Below are 13,227 nucleotides of genomic sequence, written 5' to 3' on the forward strand. Positions count from 1 at the left end.
CTACTAAAAATACAAAATTAGCAGGGTGTGGTGGCCCAAGCCTGTAATCCCAGCTACTTGGGAGGCTGAGGCAGGAGAATCCCTTGAACTCGGGGGCAGAGGTTGCGGTGAGCCGAGATCACGCCATTGCACGCCAGCCTGGGCAAGAAGAGCGAAAGAGCGAAACTCCGTTTCAAAAAAAAAAAAAAAGAAAGAAAGAAAAAAAAGAAAGAAAGAAAGAAGAAAGAAAGAAAGAAAGAAAGAAAATGTGCGTATGGTTCCAAGAAGATATCTAAATGGTAATTAAAAATTATATTCAAAAGAATGACATTGAAAATAATACTTATGAAATACGTTTCATGCAGTCCAAAATGCACTTGGATGCTTAAACTCTTAAATACATAATTAATAATAAAATAAAATCTAAACATCAATAATCTGAGATCCATTGAAAAAAATTAGAAATTAGCAAATTTTACCCAAAGAAATCTTAGGGAAGGAAATGAAGAAGAAAATGGCTGATTTAATGCAATAAAATTGAAACACAAGATGGAGATAAGCAAAAAAAAAAAAAAAAAAGCCAAAATTTAGTTTGGAAAAAAAAAACTAATAATGTTGCAAAATGCTTGGATAAACTGAGTTTATCCAAGAAGGCACAAATGACTGATCTCTGATATAGAAAAAGGAGAATGGCAGGCCTAACAAATAAAAAAGAAGATGCAGCAAGGCAAGAAGTGAGGACGAGCTCCACCAAGCTTCCAAGGCAGTGATAGAATTCCCCTAGGAATTCCTTAAAAAGTACTCAACTGTGGCTAGCATTCCTTTTCGGCCAATGCATTATTTAACCATAGTTGTTAATCACACAATGTGATTCTGCACCTGAGCTGATTATCGTTCCGTGCTCTGAATATAGTAACACCCTCACTTTCTTTTCAGTCCCTCTTGCCTCATCATCGTCCTGGACACCTGGACAAGCCAGTCTGGCTTGACGTCGTCAGTTCGTTTTTGTATGAATTCAAGGAAAATTGCCTTACTTAATATATTTAATTGCTTAGTTGTTTGCTTAATAATGCCCAAGTTATTCCCATCTTGGCGACCATATCTGAGTCTTTGCTTTCACTTGTATTTGATCCTGGATTTCCTGGAATTTCCTTTTCTGTGTGAATGAGGTTGTTTACTTGACTGAAGTATATCCCTAACAAGGGAACAATTCTGTGAGACACAAACACTCTTAGCAACATTTTTTAAGGAAAGCTGCCTTCAAAACAGGGCATCGATTGCAGGAAACATGATAGCATCACCTTGGCTTTTCTTGGGGGTAAAACACCAGTAAGACTCTGGTGGAATTACCTTTTTTTTTTTTTCAAGTAAGTACACATTTTCCTCGTTGTTTCAGGAAGGTGGCAGAGTATTTTTAGTGGGCATATAAAGAGAAAAAGTCTGATCAGGTTGGAACAGCCGGGCTTCTTCCGGGAAGACAAAGTCAGGATCTCCCATCTGATAAGGTGTTACATCCCATTTGCAAAGGGAAACGTTATCGTAGTCGGCAGGATTCGAACCTGCGCGGGGAAACCCCAATGGATTTCTAGTCCATCGCCTTAACCACTCGGCCACGACTACATGAAGAATGCTTTGCCCATTAACATAAGTCACTGTACTGAACTTTAGCTCTCTTGGAAAGGTCAAATTTTCTGCCAGAAATTGTATTTGCTGTCAATGTTTCTTATTCTTTGGCATTAGTTAAATGATTATCATGCTGTTGTTTCAAACTGACAAGTAACACTTTATCCTTGGACCTGGGAGGACCCCTTATTCTGACATTCTGATAGAAAGAGACTAAGCAGGATGCATTCCCAGAGATCAAGCTTCCTGCTCCTTCAGGGGATGGGGATGCAGGAGACACCCGCAACAACTGGGACACACTCTAACATTCGCTGCAAATTTTTGAGTTATAGCGACGATTTGAACAACTTCAAATGGCCATCGATGTTTGACTTTTAAAATAAATTTTGGAAGATCCATAGAATGGAAGCTTCTGCAACTGATAAAAGGAATGAGGTGCACTTCTATAACGCTTATATGAAATGTACTCCAGGATATACTTTTAGCAAAATAATGTTAGTCACTAACATGTATATAAGACCTCACATTTTGCTAAATACCCTCATTTATATATTTGGCCTCATTTAGTCTTTACATCATAAATAAGGAAATGAGGGGCTGGGATAAATATGCAAACCTACACAGCACCTGAGAATTAGATTTAGATCAGTAACCTAGACATCTTAGATGATGTTTACTGCTCTTTGCTCATGGACTCTATTTGTGCCTTCAGCATTATTTCTAAGTGCTCTACAGAAGCAAAATCAACAAGATTTTAAACATGTTTCTCAGGTATCCATTTATGAAACTAAACCGGTAAGCAGTGTATGCCAACGGTAAGCCTTAAAAGGGCGAGGCAATTGTCATCATCCGATATTTGTCAGTAAGCCAAACTGTCATTTCTCTACGTACCAGGATGTTACCGTTTAAGGAAGAGTACTCCACAAATATGAAATATGCAACTGGGGGAAAATTAGCTGATCCTGGTGTTAACCATTTTGTAGTATCTGAAGCAAGAATCAACCTTATTAATTTAGCTAGATTTATCCTGACATTTATGTGTTTTCGTCTTTTTGCATTTTTCTGTGCTGGACTCTGCCTAAGATTTTTGGAAACCTGGGTTCTGAGTTCTTCCCTTTCCCTAGGCTAGAGTGGCTGGAGGCTTTGGCTCTTGGGAATGGTCTCGCGTCCTTCACCAGAACTGACGGGAATTATATTTACCTGAAGAGTCAGAGACCTCTCCAGAGTCATGTTTTCCAGTTAGGACAGAAACAAGCCCCCTCCTCAGCTGGCACGCCCGCTCCAGTCCGGTTTTAGCCTTTCCTTCGGAAGAGTAAGTCAGTTGAATGTCATCGAAGAAGCTCTTGATTTAGATTTTAACTGTAGGTAAACGCAGATGACCCCACCCTCTCGTGCCTTCCCTTAATTCCCATTGCTTCTCCCATTGGTATCCAGAGGCTTGAGATTGCTTGGACTCTCAATTCAATACTCCCTTTCTGTGGGTTTGTGAGAATTAGGTGTGAACGTGGTGTCCGCGGATTTCAGCGGCTAGTGGGCGAGCTCCAGCGCCCAGGAACTTTGAGTCGCTTGTCTAGGAGTCCTGTGTTGAATTGCAACACTATGCACTATGTTCTGGTTATTGATGTGCTCTGATTGAGCTCTTTCGTTCGTGAGCAGAGGCCCTGAAGAGACTGCAGACCAACTACTTCCGAGCGCTCCACTCATCCACTATAAGTTTACCCCAGCCGCCAGCTGTGCCGTAGGTAGGTAGTCGTGGCCGAGTGGTTAAGGCGATGGACTTGAAATCCATTGGGGTTTCCCCGCGCAGGTTCGAATCCTGCCGACTACGGTTTTATCAGGTACAGTTCCCTTAGGTTTCCTCAACTAATCTAATCAAAACTTACCCAAATTCCTGTACTCCATTTGCTGCTCTCCTACACAATCCTCCCACTGAATATTCAGATAATATCCTCTTTACTCAGTGAATGGAGACTACCTTATGTTGCTGTTACTTCAAAACTGGTATAAATCCCTCTGATCACAGCCAGCAAGACTTCAGCCTCTCCTGCACTAAATAGTTAACTACTGTCAACTCAAAAGAAGTCAGGATCCACAAAAAGCTTCAGCCTCTCCTGCACTAAATAGTTAACTACTGTCAACTCAAAAGAAGTCAGGATTCACAAAAAGCTTTACCACTGACAGGTAATTTTCATTAAATACTTAGTATGTTCCAAGATATGAGTTAAGCACCAACAGAATATTTTTACCTGCATTTCACAGATGAAGAAACTACCCAATGCTGCACAATGAAATGGTATTTTAACTAAGGACTTCCAGATGGGGTCGTGAATTCAAGTTTTGTAAATTCCACTGGGGGTACCCCCCAAATTATCAAGTTGTTAGCAGATTCAGGGGTAGATTTATTAGTACCCAAAAGGGATAAATAGCAGGTCCTATTTTTCAAGTACTTACTACACATCACCATCAAGGTTTTTACATGGCATATAATTTGTAAATCCTCACAACATAGTCATTGTACAGACTGGAAGATCCACAGGCATATACATATGGTCAAGGTCTCACAGCAAGAGGGCAGTAAGTTGTAACTTGAATTCATCTCTTGATTTTGGCTCCAAGACCCCGGCACCCAACAGGCGTCTCTGTCTTCTACCTGTACTGGGAATAAACACCACCCACCTCTATCATTCAGAGTTGGTTCACTGTTCTGACTTCATCCTGTCTCTACTGGTAATGAGGCCACAAAGTGGTATGATTTAAGCCGCTGGGTTTAGCCTGGGGTGGGATATTGCTGCCCATGACGTGTTTGACGCTTGAGTTATCTTTGATGCAGGGGGTACCGCTCATCAGTCTACGGGAGTTTGTCTGTTTTTGAGTAGGGTGTTTCTTAACAGTTTATAAAGAGCTTGCCAACACATTAGACCATTTAAGCTACTGAACACTAGAGCCTGATAGCAAAAAATACTTTTTCAGCCAACAGGATTTGGATGCACAGTACAAGACTGATTTGACAGAAAGATAAAAGACTATCTTGGCCCCAGAGATGGAGAGAAATTGTACTTATGCTGCATGTATTAGAAGTAAGTGAGGTAAAAACAACAATGACCAAAAAAAAAAAAGAAAGAAAAAGAAAAGAAAAACAACTCTACAAAGCAAAGAATTACAAAGTAGCCCAAATTTTGCATTCGTAGTAATGAAAATCTCAGCTCTCCTGCATAAAGACCCAAGAGCAGATTCTTTTTATCAGCACTTCCTACTTCCTCCATCACGTTCAGGGGACAAAAATGTTTCCGTGGACTTCACAAATTATTGAAAGAAACAATCCCTTCAGGACGGGCGCGATGGCTCACGCCTGTAATCCCAGTACTTTGGGAGATGGAAGCAGAAGGATAGCCTGAGCCCAGGAGTTGGAGACCATCCTGGGCAAAATAGCGAAAACCCTGTCTCCCACCAAAAAACAAACAAAAATTTAGCTGGCTGTGATGGTGCGCACCTGTAGTCCCAGCTACCTGGGATCACCTGAGCCTGGGGAGGTCGAGGCTGTAGTAGTGAGCTGTGATCCCGGAAAGTGGATTCTATTCCGCCTCCTCACCCAGAGGCAGATATATTGGGACTTGCATAGCTTCTCGGCCGTTTGATTAAGATCAAGTGTAGTATAGGGAGTTGTAGGGATTCACGGAAGATATCAGGCTGAAAATTGATTTTCGTAATTTACGTAGAGAGTGTTTTCCCTGGGGAAAACAAAAGGTAGGGAAAAAAAAATACATGCGTATATACTTGAGCAGGTTCCACCGAGACTTGAACTCGGATCGCTGGATTCAGAGTCCAGAGTGCTAACCATTACACCATGGAACCCCTCTTGGTACTCTTCACCCAACAATTGCTCCTGCTGAGTTATAGGCATTCTACTAAATGCATTTAATTTATCAAAGCAAAAATCCTTAGTTTATGCCCACTCAGAACACCCTTTCAAAGAAAACCCTGGGGGATCTATTTATTTTTGCCGATTACATTGATCCATAAAGTCTCCCTTTCCCCTAACCCCCAATTAACTCAGAAACTTGGTGGTCCTGAGCCTTGCATTCTTCATTAAGAAAAATAGAGCGACTTTTATACGTACCTGAACTGGACCGAACTTCTTCTATTCTTTCTGCAATTTAATGCTTAAAAGCTAGATTAAGTGGATGCTTCTAGTCCCCCATAAAAACGGGGAAATTAAGTCTTGGAGAACTCATGTCTTATCTGCAACTCTGCTCAATTTCAGACACGGGATATTTTTCTCCACATAGGTGAGTTATCGGGTTTATTGCCTCTAGGAAAACAACCTTTAATATCTTGATTCCAGGGAATTCACAAAATTATTGAAGGTTCCGTGCGATCGACTGAGAATTATTTAAATTTGGCCTTCTGTCTATCATGTAAACTGGTTGTAACAATTAAGAAAAAAATTACTCAAGTGAAATTAAGCATAAAGCTGCTAAAAAAATCTCTTTAAATTGAGGCTGCGTGAGTCACTAACCTCAATGTTGTAAATTGGAGGCAAATCTGCACCCACGCGTGAAGCTATAATTCTAGTCAAACCAGTTCCCTGTGTCTCCCTGGTCTCGGAGAGGTTATGATGATACAATTTTGGGAGACTATAGACACAGCCATTTCTAGGTCGGGTGGAGTCAGCTAGGTTAAGAACGAGGCTCTTAGCCGGGCGTGTTGGTGGGCGCCTGTAGTCCCAGCTACTCGGAAGGCTGAGGCAGAAGAATGGCGTGAATCCAGGAGGCGGAGCTTGCAGTGAGCTGAGATCGCGCCACTGCACTCCAGCCTGGGCGACAGAGTGAGACTCACTCTCAAAAAAAAAAAAAAAAAAAAAAAAGAACGAGGCTCATTTTAAAGCAGAGGTTGATTGGAACCTTTACAGCTTCTACTCAGCGTCATCCAGAGTTTCTCATAAGATAAATTGTATTTGAATTGTATTTTCATCATTTCTTTTGAGGAAATACAACATCGGGGAATATCTTTATGACTTTGACCCAAGGAAATATTTTCTAGACTTGATGCTAAAAGCGTTAGTCGTAAAGGGCAATCCTTCCCATCTAGATCTTCAAGTCCTTCAGTTCTGAGAATTTTTCTTACATTTCTTGATAAAATTATCTTCCATTTTTCCTTTGTCTTGCTGGAACTCCCAGTAATCAGATGATATTGAATCTCTGGAGTGGGTTGTTCAATTTTCTTTCCACTACTATTTTCCATCGTTGATATTTTCCTACTGTTTTTGAAGTAATTCTAAACCGTAACTTCCAAATTTTTCATTAAATGTTTTTCTTTTCCCCTGCTACTTTATTCTTTATTTCTAGGAGATCTTGTTTCATTATCATAAAAAGATAGTATCCCAAGTTCCTATTTCCAGGTGAGATGAAATGTGTTTTACATTTTTTCTCCCATCAAACACAACTATAAGTTATGGGCAGAGTGCATGAGATAACTATTTGAAGACTCTGATAATAAAAGGGTGTAAGGATGGAAAGAGAGCACCAGAATTATCCTATGTGTTCTCCCCAAATTGAGTATAGATGTAATGCAATTGCTATCAAAATTCCAGTAGAATTTTTTGGAGATAGAGAAAAGCTGATTCTAAACTTTATATGGATAGACGAAAGAATTAGAATAGCTAAATCAATTTTGAAAAAACGCAGTGAATAATCACATTACCTGGTTTTAAGATTTAATATAAACTTCAGTAATCAAGATAATAAGGTATTGGCAGAAATATAAACATGTAGATCAATTGATCAGAATAGAGATTCCAGAAATAAATTTACACAAATATGGGGAATTGATTTTTGACAACGGTGCAAATAAAATAAATGAATAAATTAAAGTTGTTCAACAAATAATATTGGGACAATGGGCTATCCATATGCAAAGGAAAGAAGGAAAGAAGAGAAAAGGAGAGAAAGAAAGGAAGGAAAAAAGTAAGGAAGGCGTGGAAGGAAGAAGAGGAAGGAAAAGTGGAAGGAAGAAAGAAAAGAAATCCTAATGTAAATCTCACAATTTATACAAAAATTAACTAAGAAGTTGATCATATATGCAAATGTAAACATAAAACTATAAAACTGTTAAAGAAAACATAACAGAATATCCACATAACCTTGAGTTGGGTGATGAGTTCTTAGATATGGCACTTTCCAAAAAAGAAAAAAAAAAAATACATTGGACTTAATCAACTTTTAACACATTTGCTCTGCAAAAGAAATTGTTAAGACACTGAAAAAAATAAAGACTGGCAGAAAATATTTGTAAGTCATGTATCTGATAGAGAAATTGTATCTAGAATATATAAAGAAATCTTAAAACTCAACAATAAGAAAACAACCCAATAAAAATTGGGTAAAGGCATAAACACTTTACCAAAGAGAGTATAAGGATGGCAAATAAGCACACAAAAAGATGTTTTACATCATTAGTCATTATGAAATGCAACTTTTTTTCACAATTGCCCCAAAGTGGAAACAAATGTCACACAACACAAATGTCCTTCAATGAGTGGATAAACTGTGGTACATCCGTGCAATGGAATTCTATTCAAGAGCAAAAAGGAATGAAATTTTGATATTTGTAACAACTTGGGAAAATCTTTATTTATTTCTTTTTTTTTTGAGACGGAGTCTTGCTCTGTAGCCCAGGCTGGAGTGCAGTGGCGCGATCTAGACTCACTGCAAGCTCCGCCTCCCGGGTTCGCGCCATTTTCCTGGCTCAGCCTTCCGAGTAGCTGGGACTACAGGCGCCCGCCACCATGCCCGGCTAATTTTTTGTATTTTTAGTAGAGACAGGCTTTCACCGTGTTAGCCAGGATGGTCTCGATCTCCTGACCTCGTGATCCGCCCGCCTCGGCCTCCCAAAGTGCTGGGATTACAGGCGTGAGCCACCGCTCCCGGCCAACTTGGGTAAATCTTAAGGCATTATGCTAAGTAAAAGAAGCTGATCTCAAAAAGTTACATACTGTATGATTCCATTTCTACGACATTTTCCAAAAGGCCAAAATATACAAATGGAAAGAGTATTTATGATTGTCAGCTGCTATGTGTGGGATTAGGATGAGACTATAAAGGAACAGTGCTAGGGAGGCTTACAGATTGATAGAACTGATGTGTATCCTGATATGGTAATGGCTATGTGTATATACATATAAGTGCTTTTTAAAAGTCAATTTTACTTAATACTTTTTAAAAATACAGATAGCTCCGATTTGTGGCATAGACTATATATACTCCATGGTTTCTGTGAGAAACACTTTCACCAAGCTCTTGAAAGAGCTAACTTTGAGCAGGGTTTGGAGGAGAGAAAACCCAGTGAGACCCTGGAGCAGTGCACGTTGCCAGTGAAGGAGGATTACTGAGGTTACTAGTTTATTTACTTCGGGCGGCTCAGCGACATTTTGACAGCAAACACATACACCGCCAGGGTAGAATTAGAGAGAGGATAACGATGATATAAGTGCTCCTGTCGTTCCGCCTTACATTAACCAGAGGGGCGAAAGATGATACAAGTGCTCCTGTATTTTCCATATTACATTAACCTGACCCCATTTTACTGTAAAATATTAAACGTAGTCAGCAGGAATCGAACCTGCGCGGGGAGACCCCAATGGATTTCTAGTCCATCGCCTCAACCACTCGGCCACGACTACAGACATGACAGCAGGGCCACAGACATGACAGAACTTTGGAAGCACTAAGATGAGTGTATCCACCACACAAGCATCTTTATTTTGAACAAACCGGGTCAATTCAACAACCAGCTCTCCTGGGGGCAAGTTTGGCTCCGTGCTGGTTGCTGGAGTCATCGAAACTGAAAACAAATTTACTCACCACGGAGGTGGAGCCCGGCCTTAATCCTAGTTTTAAACCTGGGATCTTCTGCTAGACAATGAGACCTTCTGCTAGAACTTCCAGGAGACCAGCCTCCTCGCTGAATGACACCGTTGCTTAATGGATTTCAGAGAAGGAAATACTCCCTCAGCTTAGCTGAAGGAGAGAAAAACGATACAGAAAACCTCTGGATCTTCTCACTTGGTGTCCTTAAGCCCCTAAATGTAAACCTAAAATATTTATCTCATTGTGTTTGGGAAATTGTTTTGCAAATGACAATGTGCTTTCACTTTCCAGACGGATTAAGAAGAAATTTGCAAGTAAAGCCAGCCCGTGAGTTCTTTTCCTGGGAAATCCTAGATCCTAATAGATTCTAGTTACTTTCTAAAAAATTGACTATTTGGTTTAATTTTGTGAACAATCCAATGGTTGATCAAACCAAATTTAACCAATAAAGCACATTTCCAGTTCTCCTTTTTACGTTTGTAACTCACCAGTTCCTTTAGCAGAATGTCCAGATGCTCTATAGAAATGAAATGAAATTAAAAAAACAAAAACAAAAAAAAAACAAAACTATAAATGTGGATGCCAGATCCCAAGATGCATAGATGTACAGTTCCCACTTTATGGTCAGAAAAATGTTAATCAGCAAAATGAATTTGATGCATCTTGAGACAGCTAATTGTTTGGTTTTAATATATGATATTTAACCGGAAGTAACAAAGTGCCTTTTACATAGCATTCTATTTAATTCATATATCACTGAGAAAGTTTTTTTTCCAGAGAACTAAATCTTTTTCAAAATCAAATAATTTCCTTTTATCTGTACCTAGAGAAGGTTAATTATGTCATGAATGATAAATAGAATAAATGTGGTCATGGAAAGTAAGAATGCATCACACTTACTTTCTATATATAGATCTTTATATCGAACCAGAGCATTACTAATGTGTTTTTCTATTGGCCATCTTTGGAAAACGTCCAGTCATTTGCTTTAAAAGATTGTATAATGTATTTTAAATCTTTATTTTCAGCTGGGCGCGGTGGCTCACACCTGTAATCCCAGCACTTTGGGAGGCCAAGGCGGGTAGATCACCTGAGGTTAGGAGTTCCAGACCAGCCTGACCAATATGATGAAGCCCTGTTTCTACTAAAAATACAAAAATTAGCTGGGCATGGTGGCATACGCCTGTAATCCCAGCTACTCGGGAGGCTGAGACAGGAGAATTGCTTGAACTCGGGAGGGGGAGGTTGCAGTGAGCCAAGATTGCGCCATTGCACTCCAGCCTGGGCAACTTGAGTAAAACTCCATCTCAAAAATAAATAAATAAATATTTATTTATTTTCTGTCTGTCCCTTTAGGACTAATTTTGGAGCAGGCCTCTGTCATGAGGGTTTCTGAAAAATTATTTGAAAGTTGCAATCTTTTGTTATGAATAAAAAGTTTATAAGAATTTTTAATCAAAATATATATGCAAAATAATGTTTAAAGTTCGATTAAATAGTCTCAGATGAGAAGGACAAAGAAGGCTTCATGAATTCTACAAATCTCTAAGTGCTCATTAGAGGTAACATGCTCATTAGAGGAATTATTTCAGTAACAAATTCAAAAAGCATATGATTGTGAAGGTTACTGAACAAGACAGTTGATCAAACCAAGGACTACTTAAAGGAAAACTTTCAACGACATCAAAGTCCTTGAATCTACATTTCGAGGATTCATCTTTCTTGTGTCAATATGTAAAATAAATATCGTTCTTTCTTTCTCTCTCTTTTTCTTTCCTTTCTTTTTTGAGACGGAATTTCGCTCTTGTTGCCCAGGCTGGAGTGCAATGGCATGATCTCGCCTCACTGCAACCTCCGTCTCCCGGGTTCAAGCTATTCTCCTGCCTCAGCCTCCCGAAGTAGCTGAGATTACAGCCATGCGCCACCACGCCCCGCTAATTTTGTATTTTTAGTAGAGACAGGGTTTCTCTATGTTGGTCAAGCTGGTCGCGAACTCCCAACTTCATGTGATCCGCCCACCTGGGCCTCCCAAAGTGTTCGGATTAGAGGCGTGAGCCACCGCTCCTGGTCTTAATCTTAATTAATTAGAAAAACTTGCCCGGCGCGGTGGCTCACGCCTGTAATCCCACCATTTTGGGAGGCTGAGGCGTGTGAATCACCTGAGGACGGGAGTTCGAGACCAGCCTGACCAACAAGGAGAAACCCCATCTCTACTAAAAATACAAAAAAATTAGCTGGGCATGGTAGCGCATGCCTGTAATCCCCGCTACTCGGGAGGCTAAGGGAGGAGAATCGTTTGAACCTGCGAGGCGGAGGTTGCGGTGAGCCGAGATCGCGCCACTGCACTCCAGCCTGGGCAACAAGAGCGAAACTCCTAAAAAAAAAAAAAAGAAAGAAAGAAAAAGAAAAACTTGCGTAATGATAGCTAACTCACACTTGGGGGTGTGGAGGGGAGGAGAAAGAACACTCATAATCCCACCTCCCCAAAACCAGCAATAGTAGCACATTGGTCTCTTTTCCCCTTCTCCCCATATTTTGAAGTCATATAGAATACAAAGTGTGCCGACATCCTCCAGCCAAAAATATTCAGAAATACACCTGTAGTTAAACAAATTAGATTTATTATTCCTTACAGCAAGCAAGAACACACAACATAAAGAAGCGTAGGGCATCTCCGTAAGGGTATTATAAAGTATTAATACTTACAGGATCTACACATCTTGTGTTAGGTGATTTTAGGGGAAGTTTTAAAGAAGCAGAGATTGTTCTTGATTAGATGCTGTCTGAAAGCAGGGGGTAATTCTGTAATTAGATAGCTTAACAGATCTTATCTAGAAGGAGGAAAAACAGAGCTAGACTAGCTTCTTGGAAAAACTGTTCTCTGGGACTGTGCGTTTTCTTTTGGCTCCTATGTCCTCCCTCCCTTGGAAAGAGACTTCTTTGGAACACTCATCCTTCCTTCACTAAGGAACAGAGAGTGAACTTCTTCTGAAGGGGAGACAGTCCCAGAATCCTTTTTCAGTTAGGCTCCTCTGGTCAGCTCTTTACAGACTCTGCCGGCTTTCCTGTTCAAATGCACTTTTGTTTTGGGGTTTTTTTTTTTGGTCTGTTTGTTTTTTGAGACGAAGTCTCACTCTGTCGCCCAGTCTGGAGTGTGCAGTGGCGCGATCTCGGCTCACTGCAACTTCCACCTCCCTGGTTCAAGTGATTCTCGTGCCTCAGCCTCCTGAGTAGCTGGAATCACAGACGCGCACCACCACGCCGAGCTAATGTTTTTGTATTTTTAGTAGAGATGGGGTTTCACCATATTGGCCAGTCTGGTCTCAAACTCCTGACCTCAAGTGATCCGCCCCCCTCGGCCTCCCAGAGAGCTTTGATTACAGGCGTGAGCCGCCACGCCCGGCCTCAACTGCACTTTTAAATACATAGTAATCCTTTGAGCTAGGGAAGAAGTAGCCCAGGTTAATGCCATCAGAGTCATAGTCCCAAAGATGATGAGAAATAAGAGTCAAACCACACCTAATTGGAGAGAAATTGGATTTTTAAAAATCTACAAGCAAAATTGAATCCACTAAAAATTAGATAGCTCAAATTTCTTTTCCTTTTTTTTTTTTTTTTTTTTTGAAGCGGAGTCTCGCTCTGTTGCCAGGCTGGAGTGCAGCGGCGATGTCGGCTCACTGAACCTCCGCCTCCTGGGTTCAAGCGATTCTTGTGCCTCAGCCTCCCGAGTAGCGCCCGCCACCACGCCTGGCTAATTTTT

The 13,227-nt window shown here is 40.5% G+C and overlaps 4 non-coding genes across 4 annotated transcripts; 1 reads left to right on the forward strand and 3 right to left on the reverse strand.

Annotated features, from left to right (window-relative positions):
- Positions 1-1,517: 1,517 nt before the first annotated feature.
- On the reverse strand, positions 1,518-1,599 carry TRNAS-AGA (transfer RNA serine (anticodon AGA)). The gene has a single exon. It is a non-coding gene; the product is annotated as a tRNA-Ser (tRNA).
- Positions 1,600-3,348: 1,749 nt separating this feature from the next.
- Positions 3,349-3,430, forward strand: TRNAS-UGA (transfer RNA serine (anticodon UGA)). Its single transcript has one exon. It is a non-coding gene; the product is annotated as a tRNA-Ser (tRNA).
- A 1,952-nt stretch (positions 3,431-5,382) lies between these two features.
- Positions 5,383-5,454, reverse strand: TRNAQ-CUG (transfer RNA glutamine (anticodon CUG)). Its single transcript has one exon. It is a non-coding gene; the product is annotated as a tRNA-Gln (tRNA).
- Positions 5,455-9,198: 3,744 nt separating this feature from the next.
- TRNAS-AGA (transfer RNA serine (anticodon AGA)) lies at positions 9,199-9,280 on the reverse strand. Its single transcript has one exon. It is a non-coding gene; the product is annotated as a tRNA-Ser (tRNA).
- Between the last annotated feature and the right edge of the window lie 3,947 nt (positions 9,281-13,227).

The sequence above is a fragment of the Hylobates moloch genome, unplaced genomic scaffold, assembly GCF_009828535.3.
Source record: "Hylobates moloch isolate HMO894 unplaced genomic scaffold, HMol_V3 SCAFFOLD_20, whole genome shotgun sequence".
Taxonomy (NCBI): domain Eukaryota; kingdom Metazoa; phylum Chordata; class Mammalia; order Primates; family Hylobatidae; genus Hylobates; species Hylobates moloch.